Source organism: Apis cerana, linkage group LG15 (assembly GCF_029169275.1).
Source record: "Apis cerana isolate GH-2021 linkage group LG15, AcerK_1.0, whole genome shotgun sequence".
Classification (NCBI taxonomy): Eukaryota; Metazoa; Arthropoda; class Insecta; order Hymenoptera; family Apidae; genus Apis; species Apis cerana.
Window position 1 is genome coordinate 1,921,360 of NC_083866.1, and position 15,266 is coordinate 1,936,625.

Genomic DNA, 15,266 nt, shown 5'->3' on the forward strand with positions numbered 1-15,266 from the left:
GGACGTGTGTAAAGTAAAATATTGATTTACCTTGAAAATAATTTGCAAAAATTATGCAGAAATGAATACTAGTTTTTTGTTGTTTGAAAAATCTGCATTTCTTTAGATCGTTAAATTTGTAAATTATTTATTATCTGCATTGTAATATTATGTGTTATCTGATTATTATAACAAAAAAAAATTCTTTCAAATTGATGAGAAAATCTATCAAAATTAAGTATTTAAATATTGTTATTAAATTTTTTAGCAAATGATATTAATGATAATAATGATAATAGAATAAAAGGATAATCTGAAAATTATTTTTCAATGTTAATTTTCCTTAATTTTCATACTCGAAATTCAAATACTACAAAATTATATATCTATATAATATTTATAATTAACAGTGTAATAAGATAAAACTGAATATCAATTTTTCTTTTACTTTCCACAATAAAATTTTGGTGAAATGATGGAATATAACCATTCGAAGAATAACAAACTAACCAACTATATTTTTATCAGTTTTATGCAACGCTTCGTCAAGAACAAATCCGGATTAAATCGAAATATCGAATGTCAGTACGATGATTGTCCGGACAAATGGGGAACAGACTTAAACGATCAATATCTTCGAATAACCAAACGATTATTACGTTTTTGACATCTGTCTAGTAACTTTGTCTGTCTGCTTCAATTAGTTATTTCTAGAGTAATATAAATTTTTGATAAAAATATTTCTATCCTTAACTTATCTTGAATTTAATCGAGATAACTTGTTGAAGAAAAACTTGATCACAATAAATTATTATTTTTCTAACGATATATATTTTCTTTATTTTTTTAATTTTCACGTTTAATACGTAAGGTAAAGATAATTACTTATCTCAATATAATTTCAATTTTGATAATCCTTAAGTTGCAATACGTTGAATTGAGAACCACTGTTTTAGAGTATGATATCCCACATCACAATACACAAAAATATCCAAGGTAAAATTCTTGTTATATTACTCTAAGTGTGTGTGAACTAAATCTCTATCTAAGCTCCACTACTCGTATTGCGATTCAAGATATGCAATATGCTTCATCGTTAATTTTACTTCTTATTTTAATTTCTTTATTACGTTATATTTTCGTATAACGATAGAAATTCTGATATTTGAAAAAAAATTCCGATTTAACGTTGTATATCTTAAGAGGATTAAAACTCGTTTTATGAGTTTCGTGACAAATCAATTGGATGGTTCTTTTTATCCTCGATCATGCTCGCTTTATTTCCAATTATATTACGATTGACTTTTGCATTGAATCGTAATAAATAGGCTGTTGTTTAAGGGAGAAATCATCTTATAAAAAGATTGATCGAACGAAGAACGGATATTTAGGTTGACTTTTTTATGACAGGCTGAGGGAATTGAGGGGATGATTAATGAGAACAATCATAGTTGGTTCAATTATATGGTTGTCGATAATTTGTAGTCAGTTTGGATTTGATTGTGGAATTTATGTAATCGATCGATCGACAAGATAGTTTAGGGAAATTTAATTGGAAGTTTAATGGTATAATGTTTACTGAGTTTGATATTTAACGAAACAAAGTAAGTACTTTTATTGATGCATTTGGAAGGTTTTTAAACTTTTTAAAATTTTAGTTTTTTCAGAGTATTACTAATATTTTTTAATAATAATAAAATATTCAACAAAATAGAAAATGTAAGATATAAATTTTATAAAATAATTTAGGAGTAGAAATATTATTTAAAATTTTATTTTGACGGTGAAATTAAAAATATCGATTTATAAAAATATCGAGTATAAAATTTGGTTAAAGAAACAGTTAATGTCCTAGATAAAACGATTTATTGCCTCTTGCCTGCCCTTCGAAACCATTTATCTTCTATCGATATATTTTGCTCGCAGCTATCAATCTATAACAAAGTAATCTTTTTCTGGCAAAATACTTTTTCTCGACAGAACGCTTCATTTATCCTGATCATGTTAAATATTTTTTGTTATATGTAATATAAAATTAAAATAATAAAAATGATATAGAAAATTTAATACAATATATAAGAGTTTGGAATAATACTACAAAAATAGGTATCAAATATTTGATTAAAATTTTCAATTTCAATTTCTATGTTACAACAATATTTGTAACAATCAAAAATTCGAGAACATTACATTTTTTATCATTTGTAATGCTTAAAATAACATTACAAAAATATAAAATAAATTTTTCCATATTAAGAATTTTAATTTTACTTACCAATAATTTCTCTTTTCATCACCTTGTTAATTGCTTAGTTACGAGATAACCTAAAATATTTGATAAATTTAATTCATTTGATAAAAATTTATTAAAAAAATTCCCCTCTAAGCTTTTTCAATATCGAGAAATCTTTTTAAAAGATTTAGCATTCCAAACTTTCTCTTTTCATTCAAATTATTTCAAATTTATGACATAACCTAAAATATTTGACGATGATCCAACATATCTGGATTAAAAGACATCTTCATCGAAAAACTCCTTCTAAATTTTTCTTTCTAAAAAAGCATCTTATCGTTTCTTTGAAAAATTTGTTTCTCCAAATTTCTTTTTTTATCGAATCATATCGAGAGATTCGGAGCGATCGCTCGATAAGGGAAGCGGTATGGCGGTAAATTTGAATAAGGGAAAACGAGGTCGAGATCTCGGTGTGTTTGATTTATTCCCCTTACTTTCTCCCTTTGCCCTTACCACTTTTCTGTTACATTTACGTCGATTGCCAAGATGAACGTTTCGCTTTTTTCCATTAAGAGGCAAATATAATACGAACGGAAATGCACTTTCTCCGAAAACGGAGCACGAGCCTCGAAGATTCGTCGTCGAATTGCCGTGAACCAGAAGGTTTCTCTCGAACAAAGTCGGATCACTAGAACTCGACACACAGTGTATTTGGGTTATCATCTTCGTGGAGGCTTTCTAGCTTTCTATGCTTATTCCAAGGATACCCACATTACAAAGGATCCATGCATATGTTTAGGATTAGTGTTAGGCATGATATTTATTGTTATTTTTAATAGTTTTTTTTTTTTTTTTAATTAAAACATTTCTTTTCACGTGTAAAAATTTTAGTAAAAATTTACATTTTATTTTGTAAATTTGTTTTTTTACATTCGAGTTTGCGTATTTAGAATATAACTAAAATAAATAATAAATAAATAAATTTTAAATTTTTTACGAAAAACATTTGTCCATTATTATCGATAAAAGGGAATATCTTTAACTTCTCAAATTGTAAAAGAAATACTATAAGTAATTTGTTCCTGAAATAATTAAAAAGAAATTTTTTTTTTTAAACCAATTTCTTAAATCGATTTTTTTTATTTCTATTAAACCAATTGAAGAACAGGAAATCTCAAACGAGAGTAAATAAATAAAGTCCAAGGTTTATTGTCATTTTAATATCTCGTTCCATCGCATTAAAATTGTAATGAACGGTATGAACGTGACTTGTGACTCTGGTTCTTGATCGTTGATATAATAATGGAAACGTGAGTGTTTAGCCTGTTACAACTTTCAGTAACGATTAGTCACGGGAGGTAACGGTTCTGATATCTTTGCGGTTAATAAAGGATATTTGAGATTAGAGAGTGTTCATAACTTGAATAGCAGTTTTGCTGTCTTCTCGGCTTTTTAGCTTTTTGATCGTTGTACAATAATAAAAGTAATCAGAACAGATAAACGATGAAGTTGCAAAAAAGTTATTGGAATTTTATTCGAAATATCAACTTACGTTATTTGAAATTACGCTATAATATTTAAAAAACATTATTATTAAATATAGATAGTTGAGTGAGTTAATATTAAGTATTGGAAGAATTAGAAAATCCTCGTTATTTTCAATCTATTACGTTGCTATTTAAAAAAAATTCAGAGTTTGTATTCCAATAAAATTCATTTATCATTGTCAAAATATTTATCTTTCATTTTCTTTCTTCATAAAAATATCCAATTTCTATCTCGATAAAATATTTCAACTTTTCCACACTCAAATTTAAAATATCACAAATAACGAATAAAATCGTTTCATTCTCTTCTTCTTCTTTATGAACCTTTGTGTCAATAATCATGATATAACGATACGATCCAATCCATAAAAGAAGAATCAAGCTCATCTTTATTAACGTTTATTAAAAAAAAGAAAGAAAAAATGGAGAGATTTTTCTCTCTCGAGGCAAATGAAATAATTCCCGATATCTCTTATCCACCGATATTTCTCTCTTCCCACCCAGATAATCGTATTTTAAATACCACACCTCGTTAATTTACCCTCCACTCTATGGAAGACTTCAATTTCGGTGATACAACTTTGAAAATATCGTGCATCGAACAAACATCGGGCGCGATACCAAAGATAACGATTGCTCTTAATTAGCTGGCGACACACATTGCCACCCATCTCTCTGCCCATCTCTCCCTTCATCCTTCTCTCTCCATCCCTGTTCAACTCTGTATAAATCTCACCGCGTTTGGTATTAAGTTATCTTTATGCAAAACGATCTGTTATCTCCGCTGGTTTACGAGCTGCGCCACCGATAACCTTAATTAAATCGAGCCGTTGAAAAATTGAGGCGAATTCATCGCTAGGGAATCGAAGATACACGAGTGACACGATAACCGTATCGATTGAAACGGTTTTTGTTATTTAAAACCGATTATTCAGCGCGTTGTACGTGGACTGACTGGGTTTATTGTGAAACGTATAGTCAGAAAAATCTTTCTCGCATGCTCAGCTTGAGATTATAAATCGAAGAGATTTCCTTTTTTTTTTTGATGTAGATTCAAGTTTAAAAGGAATGTAAGGAATAAATAAATTTCTGTTTATATTTAATTTATACTAAATTTATTTTAATATTCTAAACAGAATTTGAATTAATTAATTAAACAATGTTATTTATATATCTTTTAAATTATTAATTTGTATATTTCATTTATTTATTCTTACATCATCCATACGATAAATTGTTATTCATGATATATATATATATATATATATATATACATGTATACAACAAAAATATTATTTAATGTCATTTATATAAATCGATGAATTTCTCAGTGGATTTAAATAAAAGTGTCAAAACATATCGATGACATCCTTTCTATCTAAATTCCAAACATTTTTCCCCAACGCGTGTCCCTTGAAACGTGTGCACCAACGATCCTTCGATCCCTTCCCCTCACGAAGGAAACTTTCCTTTCCGCTTTCTTCCATGATCCCGTTGGTCTAGGGTGCTTTCGAATTTTCTTTGTGCGGAACAAGAATCGTGGAATCGTTGCCGAGGTTCTTCTCCACGTATATTCCACGTACATATACACACACGTATTTTTAAAACGACCTGGACTCGTTTCGCGAGATGGCACGCAGGTTTCTAACAGCACGTTCTCGCCAGGATGATTTACTAAATCGGCAAACGTTGCCTCCGAACGTGTATACGAGTTATCTAGAAGGTAGATCGAATCGAGAAGGAGGTAGATCCATTTGTAACAACCTAGAGAAATTCTAGTAAAACTTTGACTTAAAAAACAACAAATATATATATATACATACATTTTTTAACGCAAGCTGAAAGTAATCGAAAATTGGTAAAATACGGAAAATGTTAGTCAAGAAAAAAATTAATCTAAAGCTCGTCGGAGAAACTCGTTCCTACATTTTAACAAGAAAATCTAACGTACCGTCAAACATTGTCTGTTAAATATAACTCGAGGAAACTGTTGAAATAATTTCGAATTTCAAAACTATTTTCCAATATCCGTGCATCATGCTAATTTTAGTTGGCAAGAACGTAGAATTGTTCGATCGAACCAAGGATCCCTCGATATTGCCGGTTCACGCTGCGGCTAAAACGTGATCGGTGAAGGTCTATCCGGTGAACCGTTTTGGATAACACCGTTGCTATATTCTACTTATCCTCGCCGACTTCACGACTTCGTCTGGCTTTCCTGTTCTGTTCCACATTAGCCGCCTCTGAATACTTCATTGTACTTGGACGTCTCTTTTTCTCCTCCACGTGCACGCATTTATCGAGGGATTAAATTCGTGATGCGTAAATCGCTGAATTCGTATGCTCTTTTAACTTGTTAGTCGTAGAATTATCGTTTTTCAAAATCATCGACTTACAGAACGGAGAATTTCAATGTAAAATCTGGATACTTTTCGTTATCTCTTAGATTAGATATTCGAAGATAACAATTTTTGCAAGTTGTAGATTGTAAATAAAAAAAATCAAGAAATAAAGGTGAAATGCAGTAATATTGTAGATAAAAAAATCCATTATAGCTTAACCATGATCGTTGAGGTAATTTTAAGCAATTTTTTAAATTTGTTAATAAGTTATTAATGAAAAATGTAATTACAAAGTATAGAGACTTGTCGCGTTGGGTATGAGTCGCGTTCGAGCTCAAACAAATAAATCCGAACAATACTTGTGAAGCCATTAATAAATAAATTTTAAGAACTCTTAGAATTAAAAAAAAATGTTTAACATATATATTAATATCTTGTATATTTAAAATAAAACGAAAAAATAGCAATCATAAAAGTTCTCCCACTTTTTCAACTCTCAGAAATATTTATCTCGTTAAAAAGATTCGTGTATAATCCCGATACTCGTGTTTTGTAATTACAATTTAGATATTTTTTAATATTTTTAAACCCAACATACATATTTTCATAAGAATTTTATTTATAGTGAGATATAACTAACGAAATTTTTATATTTTGTTTGTAAAATTATTTGCAATATTTAAAAAAATTTTTTAAATCATAATTCTTTTAGGATTTTAAATTTGGAAAATGCGCGGTAAAATCTGTTGGAAATATAAATTTAACATTCGAAGAAACTTGTGCAAATATTAGTAATTCAACCATTGATTTGTAGAACGTAAGATTGACGATCTTTCGTTCAAGAATCAAAGAGAAAGACTAAAAGATACCATTAATAATGATGTTTCAAGAAAGATCTTTGAAAATAATCAATTATAAATAGATGTAAATAGTATGTAATATTTCGAAAGTAAACACAACTATTCTACAAATGGATTCTATGTAAATAATCAACGTATAGAAACCAAGAGTTACATCAATCTTATACACACGAATAGTGATTTCCTTATTTCCAAGGTCCTTATTTCAAAAAATTATATACATAGACAATTCGATTAAAAATATCGAGTAAAATCATTATAAAGAACATACAGATTTATATATAAAAATTATATAAATCAAAAATTAAATTTCATACTTGACAACTTAATAGTTTTCTAATTTTGATTAATTTTTAATAGATATTGCGCGAAGAATGAAATAATTAAACGAGATTACGTTCGTTTATTCAATTTTTAATCAATCGACTTTTTATTGAAATTATTGGAATTACAATTTTATTTTATATTCTAGTTTTAAAATTATTAAATTTTCCTATATATCGTTTTATATTTATATTTAATAAATTCTCAACCAAGAAACGAATTTTAACAACAATAGCTCGACCGATACTCTATCAATCTAAGAACAGAAGGTACAGAACATAAGACTCTTCCAACAAAAGATTCCGTTCATCCCCCACGAAATCTCTTCACAATCATGTAGACCTCATTTTCTCAAGTTCTTTTCCTTCCTCTACCCTTAAATTCACTCTAACAAAGAATTGTAAATTCTTTCCATGAACCATTGATCGAGATTATAGCAAAAGATTTACAGAATAAAAGTGAATATCTAAAAAATATTGATAGTTCTGAAAAAAATAACGAAAATGGGGTATAATCGAGGATTAAATTTCATTTCATTAGAATTAAAAATTTTTAACTTCTTTTTGTGTATTTTTCGATAATATTTATCTAATAAAAATAGAATGGAAAAATAAAACGAATAATAATAAAATTTTTAATTTCTAAATTTTAATCTAAATTGGTTAAAAAATAAATCATGTGTAAAAGTCAATTCTAGTTTATTTTAGAAGTTACCTTGACGCCATATTGATTTCATTTCTAATCCGTCCAATCAGCTATAAACAAACACATATGGCGGTTAAATGATTAATTGAAGATTAATGATAACGTAGTTTATGTTAGATTAAATTTGAATTTGAGTTTGAATCAAGTTTGGATTAAATTTGATTACTTTAAGTTTAAATCATCTGTCACAACATTATATCGTAGAAATAACCTATAAACCATTAATATCTCTCTCTCTTTATATACATATATATCTAATTTTCAAATCATTGAATTCCTAACGCTAAAACTAAATATTATTTCCGAATTTCACTCGAGGAATACCGTCAAAAGACACAAGGAGAAAAAACTTATACAAAATTTTTAACGAAACAAAAATTTAACCTGACGTAATCGGGAATTATCGATGGTGTACGACAACGGTGGTATAATGGCGCGAAATACGAACGTGTTATCACAAAGAAGAGCCACCGGTGTTATGGCACAGGCAAAATTTGATGGAACTCGATATCAGCTCGCACATAACCTCGAAAACGGAGGCGTGCCCGTGCAGCCAAGCCTGTCACAAATGGAGGGGGAGAACGTTACACATATTTGAGGTCAGGAGATATAAATAAATGCTAATATCAACAGGCGCTGGCCAGTTTGATATCCAAAGCCTCGTTTCGTTCGCCGCTATGCGCGCTGGCCTTTCTGTACACCTCTATTGAGCACAGGTCACCGTCCAATTCAGATAACGCCGATAGGAAACGTTTCATCTAGGATTTATAAAACGCGCGCTTAATGTTATCCATCGCTGCCACCGATACGTTTGGATAAAATGGCAGGGATATAAAGACGCGGAGTGGGGGAAAGCTTTTAATACAAACGACGATTTCGCTTTGACGGATATTTATTCGATCAAAGATTATTTTTTTTATTTTTGATTTCTGGAACTTCCTCGATCTTATATTTCTTGATTTTCGCGAATTTTTTAAATTTTCAAATTCTCGAATTTTCGAATTCAAAGTATACGAAATAACACCTCTTTAATTTTTCAATTTTTAAAAAGATTTCTAAATTTTTTAATTTTTGAATCTTTGATTCTTTTCAACCAAACTTTCGAATTTTCATTTCTAAAAATGTTCAAGATTTCGATCTGAAATTTTCCAATTCTCGAGTTTTTTAATGCCCTCTCAATTATCATATCTTGTATCATATTTTTGCTTATAAGAATTTCCAAGTTCTTTAATTTGCTAATCGTTTTATCTAACGATTCTTAAACTAAAACTTCAATACGGTTTCAATTGATTCGCCTTGCAAACGTGAGATCTACTTCGTGCTGGTTACATTTTTATCCCGTTACCATTCAGTTTCTTCGTTCTCTGTGACCGAAATTTTAACTTCTTAAAAAATTATTGTTCAATTCTCGTTTGATCTCTGATTTTTCCTTTTTAATATATCAAATTAATTTAAAACTATTTATATTTCTATTATATTACATTGTAGAAATAATAATAAAAAAAAATTAAATAGGATTAATTAAATTAAATATATTAAATAAAATAATTGATAAATCAAAATTGCGATAATTAGAATATATAAATCAATTTTTACATTAATAAATTAAAATATTATCGATACTGTTCAATATAATATACTTATTGTATACTCCATTGATCCACAAGAAGCTTACATTATTTTATTGAGATATAGAAATAATGTATCATTTTATTTCTATAGGAATGTATTCATAAAATCGTTTCGATTTTTCAATGTTTGATTCATCTTTATAATTTTTAATTATATATTTAATTATATATGATAGCAAAATCTAGGTATTATTACACCTGAGAATTCTACAGAAAATATTTTTATTTTATTATTATTAAATAATTTTATTTAAAATAATTTTAATATATGTATCATTCAAAATTTATTATTTATACGTGTGATTTAATTAAAAGATTAATATCCATAAATTTTCAATAAATTTTATTCATAAAGTATCGATAGAATTTTGATTACACATAAATTATTTTTGATATTTATTAATTAAATACAATATACGATAATACAATATTCAATTAATTAATTCAGTATTCAATTTTTAATGTAAAATTTAATATATTAACTTCATCAATTTAAAATTTCACATTTCTCTTATATTTCTTTTTTTCTAGATTATGTTTGGATTTCTTTGTAAATTTCTTAAAACATATTTTCTCGTTGCTATAATAATTTTCTAATTTTTTTTTTTAAACGTCTAAATAATACTAAATTAATCTCACCAATTTAAATTATATATATTTTTCTAAGTATTTGATACGTTTTATTGAAATTTATTAAATTATATGCAGAACATCGCGGTCATACGTTCCACTTTCAGTTATGATACGCCAGCAAATCTTATTACCCAAAAACCTAAATAAACTCACCAACTACTTTTCATAAAATGATGAAACTGATGACGTAGGTGTATCGAGATTAATCATGTATATTTCTCAAGAATGTCGGACGCAGTTACTAAAAAGGAGATATATATATGAAAGTAAATAAAGAAAGAAGAAAAGTACGGTTGATTAAAATTTTTTATTCTGATTGCCAAGATAAGAATTAATAATTGATATAAATGCAATGATGATAAAATGATGATAAAATGAAATAGAACGGCGATACACGCAAACAGTTAATGCATAATGATAAAATAAAATAGAACAACAATAAACACGAAAAGCATTATAGATATTCATAATGATATATATAATATTCATGTCGATATTAGCATTCGAAATGTTTAAGAAATATAAATATAGAATTATTAGAATACGTGCAAAAAAAAAATGAAAAATCACTGATCTAAAATATCAATTAATATAAAAATATAAAATTAAATGCTTGGAAAAGAAACACCAAAACGAGGGAAATCAAATACAAGTAATATCAGAATATCTAAAATCATTGATCCAGAATATTTCTCTAATAAAGATAAATTTCATTAAATAAGATCAAAAAATTATTGAACATCTAAAATCTACAACTCATTAACATTAAAATATTAGAAAAACCACATGGTTCATCTTTTCCAAAACAAGATGTAAAATCTAATATTTTCTTTTTTAAATCGAAATATGAAAAATTCCACTTGAAAGAAACGTAAAATTTCCAAAGAAAATAAAAGATCAAATACGATTACTCGGATATCCTAAAAATAATCTAAAAAGAAACAATATAAAAATCGATTTACATACCAAAACAAAACATTCATCCCCACCAATACACTTTCTCGCGATTACTCCTCGACTCGAAACGTCTTTGGATCCGATCCCACTCGCCCCCCTTCCCCTCGAATCCACCGATCCATTTTCCATTGACATTACAAACACCAGCCTCTCTCGAGGTCCTCTTCCGCAGTAAAATGTAACCGGCTGCGTTGCATATTACACCTGTAATGTCGGTCGCTCGGCGACGTGTCGAGAGAGCCCACATGCCTACTCGCCAGGAGAGAATTACACACGGGGCCGTATGTGTGACGACTTATCTACGTAACCTACTCCACTTGTGACTGTTTGCGGGAGAACACTTCCTCATTACACGCGAACGCGCCCATCGTGTTTTCTATCGATCGGGCCCGTTGTTAGAGCTGGCCTCCCTGGCTGCTCGATATTTCATCTTGACTCGAAGGTTTCTCCTCCTATCCTCTCTTTCTTCTTCTTCTTCTTCTTCTTCTTCTTCTTTTTTATTTTCTTGCGATCAAAAAGAATTTGGATCGGACAATTGGTAGTAACTGAAACACTTGTGCCGTATATAGTATATTCTTGTTGAGGTGGAGAAAAAATGTTACTCGAATATATTTTATCGAATAATATCGTAGAGGAAAAGATAAACGATTTCGTGTTGTATTCCTCACCAGCACAAAGTTTTTTTTCTTTAGTTTGTTATTAAATTTAAATTTAAATTTTCTGGAAAAATTTTTTAAGAGGATATTCATTATACGTTATTACATAAATGGTAAAGATTTAATCTATAATTATTTCATAGAAGAATTATATCTGATCGAATTATAAAATTGTGGACTTTATGAATTGAAATTGAACGAGGATTTTGTTATGAATTTCGATTAGATTAATGGATTAATCTAAATTTGACTTTCATATTTTTTAAAAAAAGTTGTTTCCCGCATTGTTTAAATTGTGAAATTTAATTTTAATATTTTAATCACAATAAATAAAGAAATAGCATATAATTTATGATTTAGAAAATGAAATGTATATTTTAATTATATATCAAAGAAAAAGTGATTAATAATAATAGTTTTACAGTACTTGTAATTGTACAAAATTGAAAATCAAACTTGTTTTTTCCTTTATACATCATTTTTAATAGAAAAAAAACAGAGAAAAAAAAACAGAAAAAAACTTTGGATATTGTTAGGAATCTCGATTGAATTTGTAATTCAATTTCACAAGTTAAGAAATATTTTATTTTACTTTAAAAAAAATTACTTGATTCGCAAGATTTTTCGAAAGTATTCAATATAGTTATAAAATGTTTATTTAAATTATTTTGAAATCGTAAAATTATCTTTACTGATTTTAACAAGTATTTTAATTTAATTTTTTTAATTATTTAAAAAGCTGTTTAACTATCAACTTATTCTATCTTCTTATTATAATAATTATATAAATTTATTGTAATTTATTTAAATTACAAATAAACATTTTGACCTGACTTGTCTCGAGTCAAACCTTTTTCCAACTGTAACCTTTCTTTAGTATGTTAAGGATTAACTAATCATGGGATGGGCTATTCTACGCGACAAAGGAGAAATTGAGTTTCGAAATCTTCGAGAAAATCAGGTTTGGATATCTGACTTTGCAGTTTTTGACGTTCTGTATTTACAAAACAAATATTTACTTGTTTTTATGAAAGGTATTATTTATTTTAGCGACGATAGAATCGAAAAGCTTTTACCCTAGAGAAGAAAATTGAAGTTTAAGAGGCTCGAATTAGGCTTGAATTTGGGTCTGGTTTCTATTCATCTTGTACTTTTCTTTATTATGTATTTAAGTGGATCATGTGTAATAGTGATAAAAATTCCCTGGGAAAATGGAAATGAAAATCGAATGGAAAAAATTTAATATGAACTTCATAATTTTTCTTGTCTTCTTATTTCTATTCTTATATAAAGTGTATTATGTAAATATCTAACACGAAGATAACGAAAAAATTCTACGTAAAAGAGTAACTTGAATTTCCAAGTGTTTGAGGAAATTCAATTTCGTTATATAAGTATTAAAATAATGATAAAATCGATGAAGAGGAAAACTCTCTTTGAATTTCAATGTTTCTGAGAAAATATCCGATTTTCGATAAAAATGGATGATAATCAGTGAATTAAAAGGGTAACTAATTCGAAAATTTAATAAAATGAATAAATATAACTGATATATTGTAATAATAATCTAACTCGTTCTTTTCATTTTCAATTTTTATTATATAAGATTATTTAAATATTTAAAATTCACCAAATATCTAGTGACTTATATACGCTAGTGAATTCGTCTCCAGCCATAATGTATCAACTGCGCGATTTTGCCCGCGAAAAATGAAAAAAATTTTTTTTTTTGCTATTTATGTTCGTCGAATCTTTAATGAATTTCAATTAAATTGTAACGTTTAATTGATTTTAATCAATACAACGTGCAAGCAGCGTGATTATGTATTATTCTCCTCCTTGAATGTGCGTGCATTACAGATCAGACCTTGCACACAGTGCAGTGTTCGATCTGATCGATCTGTTGTTCTGTCCCTGACCTAAGCGCGTATCTAATTCCAGTTTTATGCGAATTGTAGTTTTAATTTACTGTTTGCATTTATAACTCTATTCTTTGCGAGAATATTTGGTTAAACAAATTTCCGATTCGTCTTGAACGAAATAATTTTTTTAAAATTACAGAAAAACAATACATACTTTGGATATTTGTTAACTTTTAGCATAAACTTTAAATGATTATATACATAACATTAATTTGTTTTTTTTAACGTTTTAATTTATGAAATTTTTAGTATCTTTTTTTCTAACCTAATTTCTTTATTTAATTGTAAATATTATATAAATATTAAAAAAATTTTTATATAATCTATTAAAATGTCATTCTAAAATATTTTTATCACGTCTTGATATGATTATTTGATTTACTTTATTTACATTTTTCAACAATTTTGCAGGTCATTGTTATTTACTTAACTGATTAAAACAAACAATTATAATTGAAATTATTAAAGCATAATATTTCTTTACAAAATGATTAATTAATATCAATATATATCCTAAGAAAATATTGCATATTAAACGTTCAGTAACTCGTTAACTACAAAAGTATAAACGAGACAAAATTTTCAACTGTCAGAGAATTGAAATTTATCTAAAATTCACGCGTAGATAATCTTGAAAATTTGGATCATTGTAATTAAAATAATAAAGCGATATTTCTAACACCACTTTCACGACAAGTTTTATGATCTCACGTTGAATAGAGACAAACCACGTTCTCCACGTTTAAAGAGTTGAAAAGAACTTTTAAACGTTTCCATTTCGAAAAAGAAACGCCCTCCTCTCGCCGTAATTTAAAATCCCGTAGATTTTCGTGCTCGAGATCCGCTCGTAATTAAATGAACTACATTTCGCGGTTGTGTCGGCCTGCTGTGCTCGTACCAGCGAACAGTAACCCCGTTTGTGAGAGAAACTCTTTCGCCTGATACCTCGTGGCCCGCGACATAGTGAATTATCGTTTTAGAACGTACGTCCCAGCTTAATTAAACAGAGAGGAAACCTACTTTCCGAATTTTTCGAGCGGACATCGGTGATAAAACACAGCATTGGACTTGGATGCGATATAGCGCTAGAAAAGTCCTTTGAAGAGGTTAGTTTCGAGGTATTTAATCTTCGTGTCGACTTATACATTCAAAATTGACTTTAGATGGATACGAACGCGTTTGTAACGAATTTGAAGAAATTAAAATAAAACATTTGATTTGAAAATCTTTGAGTTTAAGTTTTTTTGTTTATTTCTTTATTTTTATCGATTAAAGAACTTTTGTACGTAGTATAAGTTTGAGACTGCGCTAGTCAAAATGAAGAAATTTTGAGCGGGAATTTTCAAATATAAATTATACTTTATCTCTATGTAATTGTTCTTTCTGTAACTTTTTATATTTAATATTAACTTTTAAAATATAGAAAAATAATGAGAAACGAAGGAAATTTTAGATTGGACTATCCTCGATCCAAAGA

General features: G+C 28.0%; 1 protein-coding gene and 2 long non-coding RNA genes across 5 annotated transcripts in view; 1 reads left to right on the forward strand and 2 right to left on the reverse strand.

The window, feature by feature from the left end:
- LOC108000731 (protein roadkill) overlaps nucleotides 1-15,266 on the forward strand; it is a 158,409-nt gene that overhangs the window by 20,766 nt on the left and 122,377 nt on the right. The gene's annotated exons all lie outside the window — the stretch shown is intronic.
- Nucleotides 4,945-7,334, reverse strand: LOC133667365 (uncharacterized). 2 transcript variants are annotated; one of them, XR_009832794.1, is made up of 2 exons: nucleotides 5,711-7,334; nucleotides 4,945-5,523 (listed from the first exon to the last, which is right to left on the reverse strand). It is a non-coding gene; the product is annotated as an uncharacterized LOC133667365 (long non-coding RNA). The 2 variants fall into 2 exon arrangements; XR_009832795.1 differs by having other exon boundaries at nucleotides 5,583-7,334.
- On the reverse strand, nucleotides 7,337-8,542 carry LOC133667368 (uncharacterized). Its single transcript, XR_009832799.1, has 3 exons — nucleotides 8,375-8,542; nucleotides 8,000-8,040; nucleotides 7,337-7,770 (listed from the first exon to the last, which is right to left on the reverse strand). It is a non-coding gene; the product is annotated as an uncharacterized LOC133667368 (long non-coding RNA).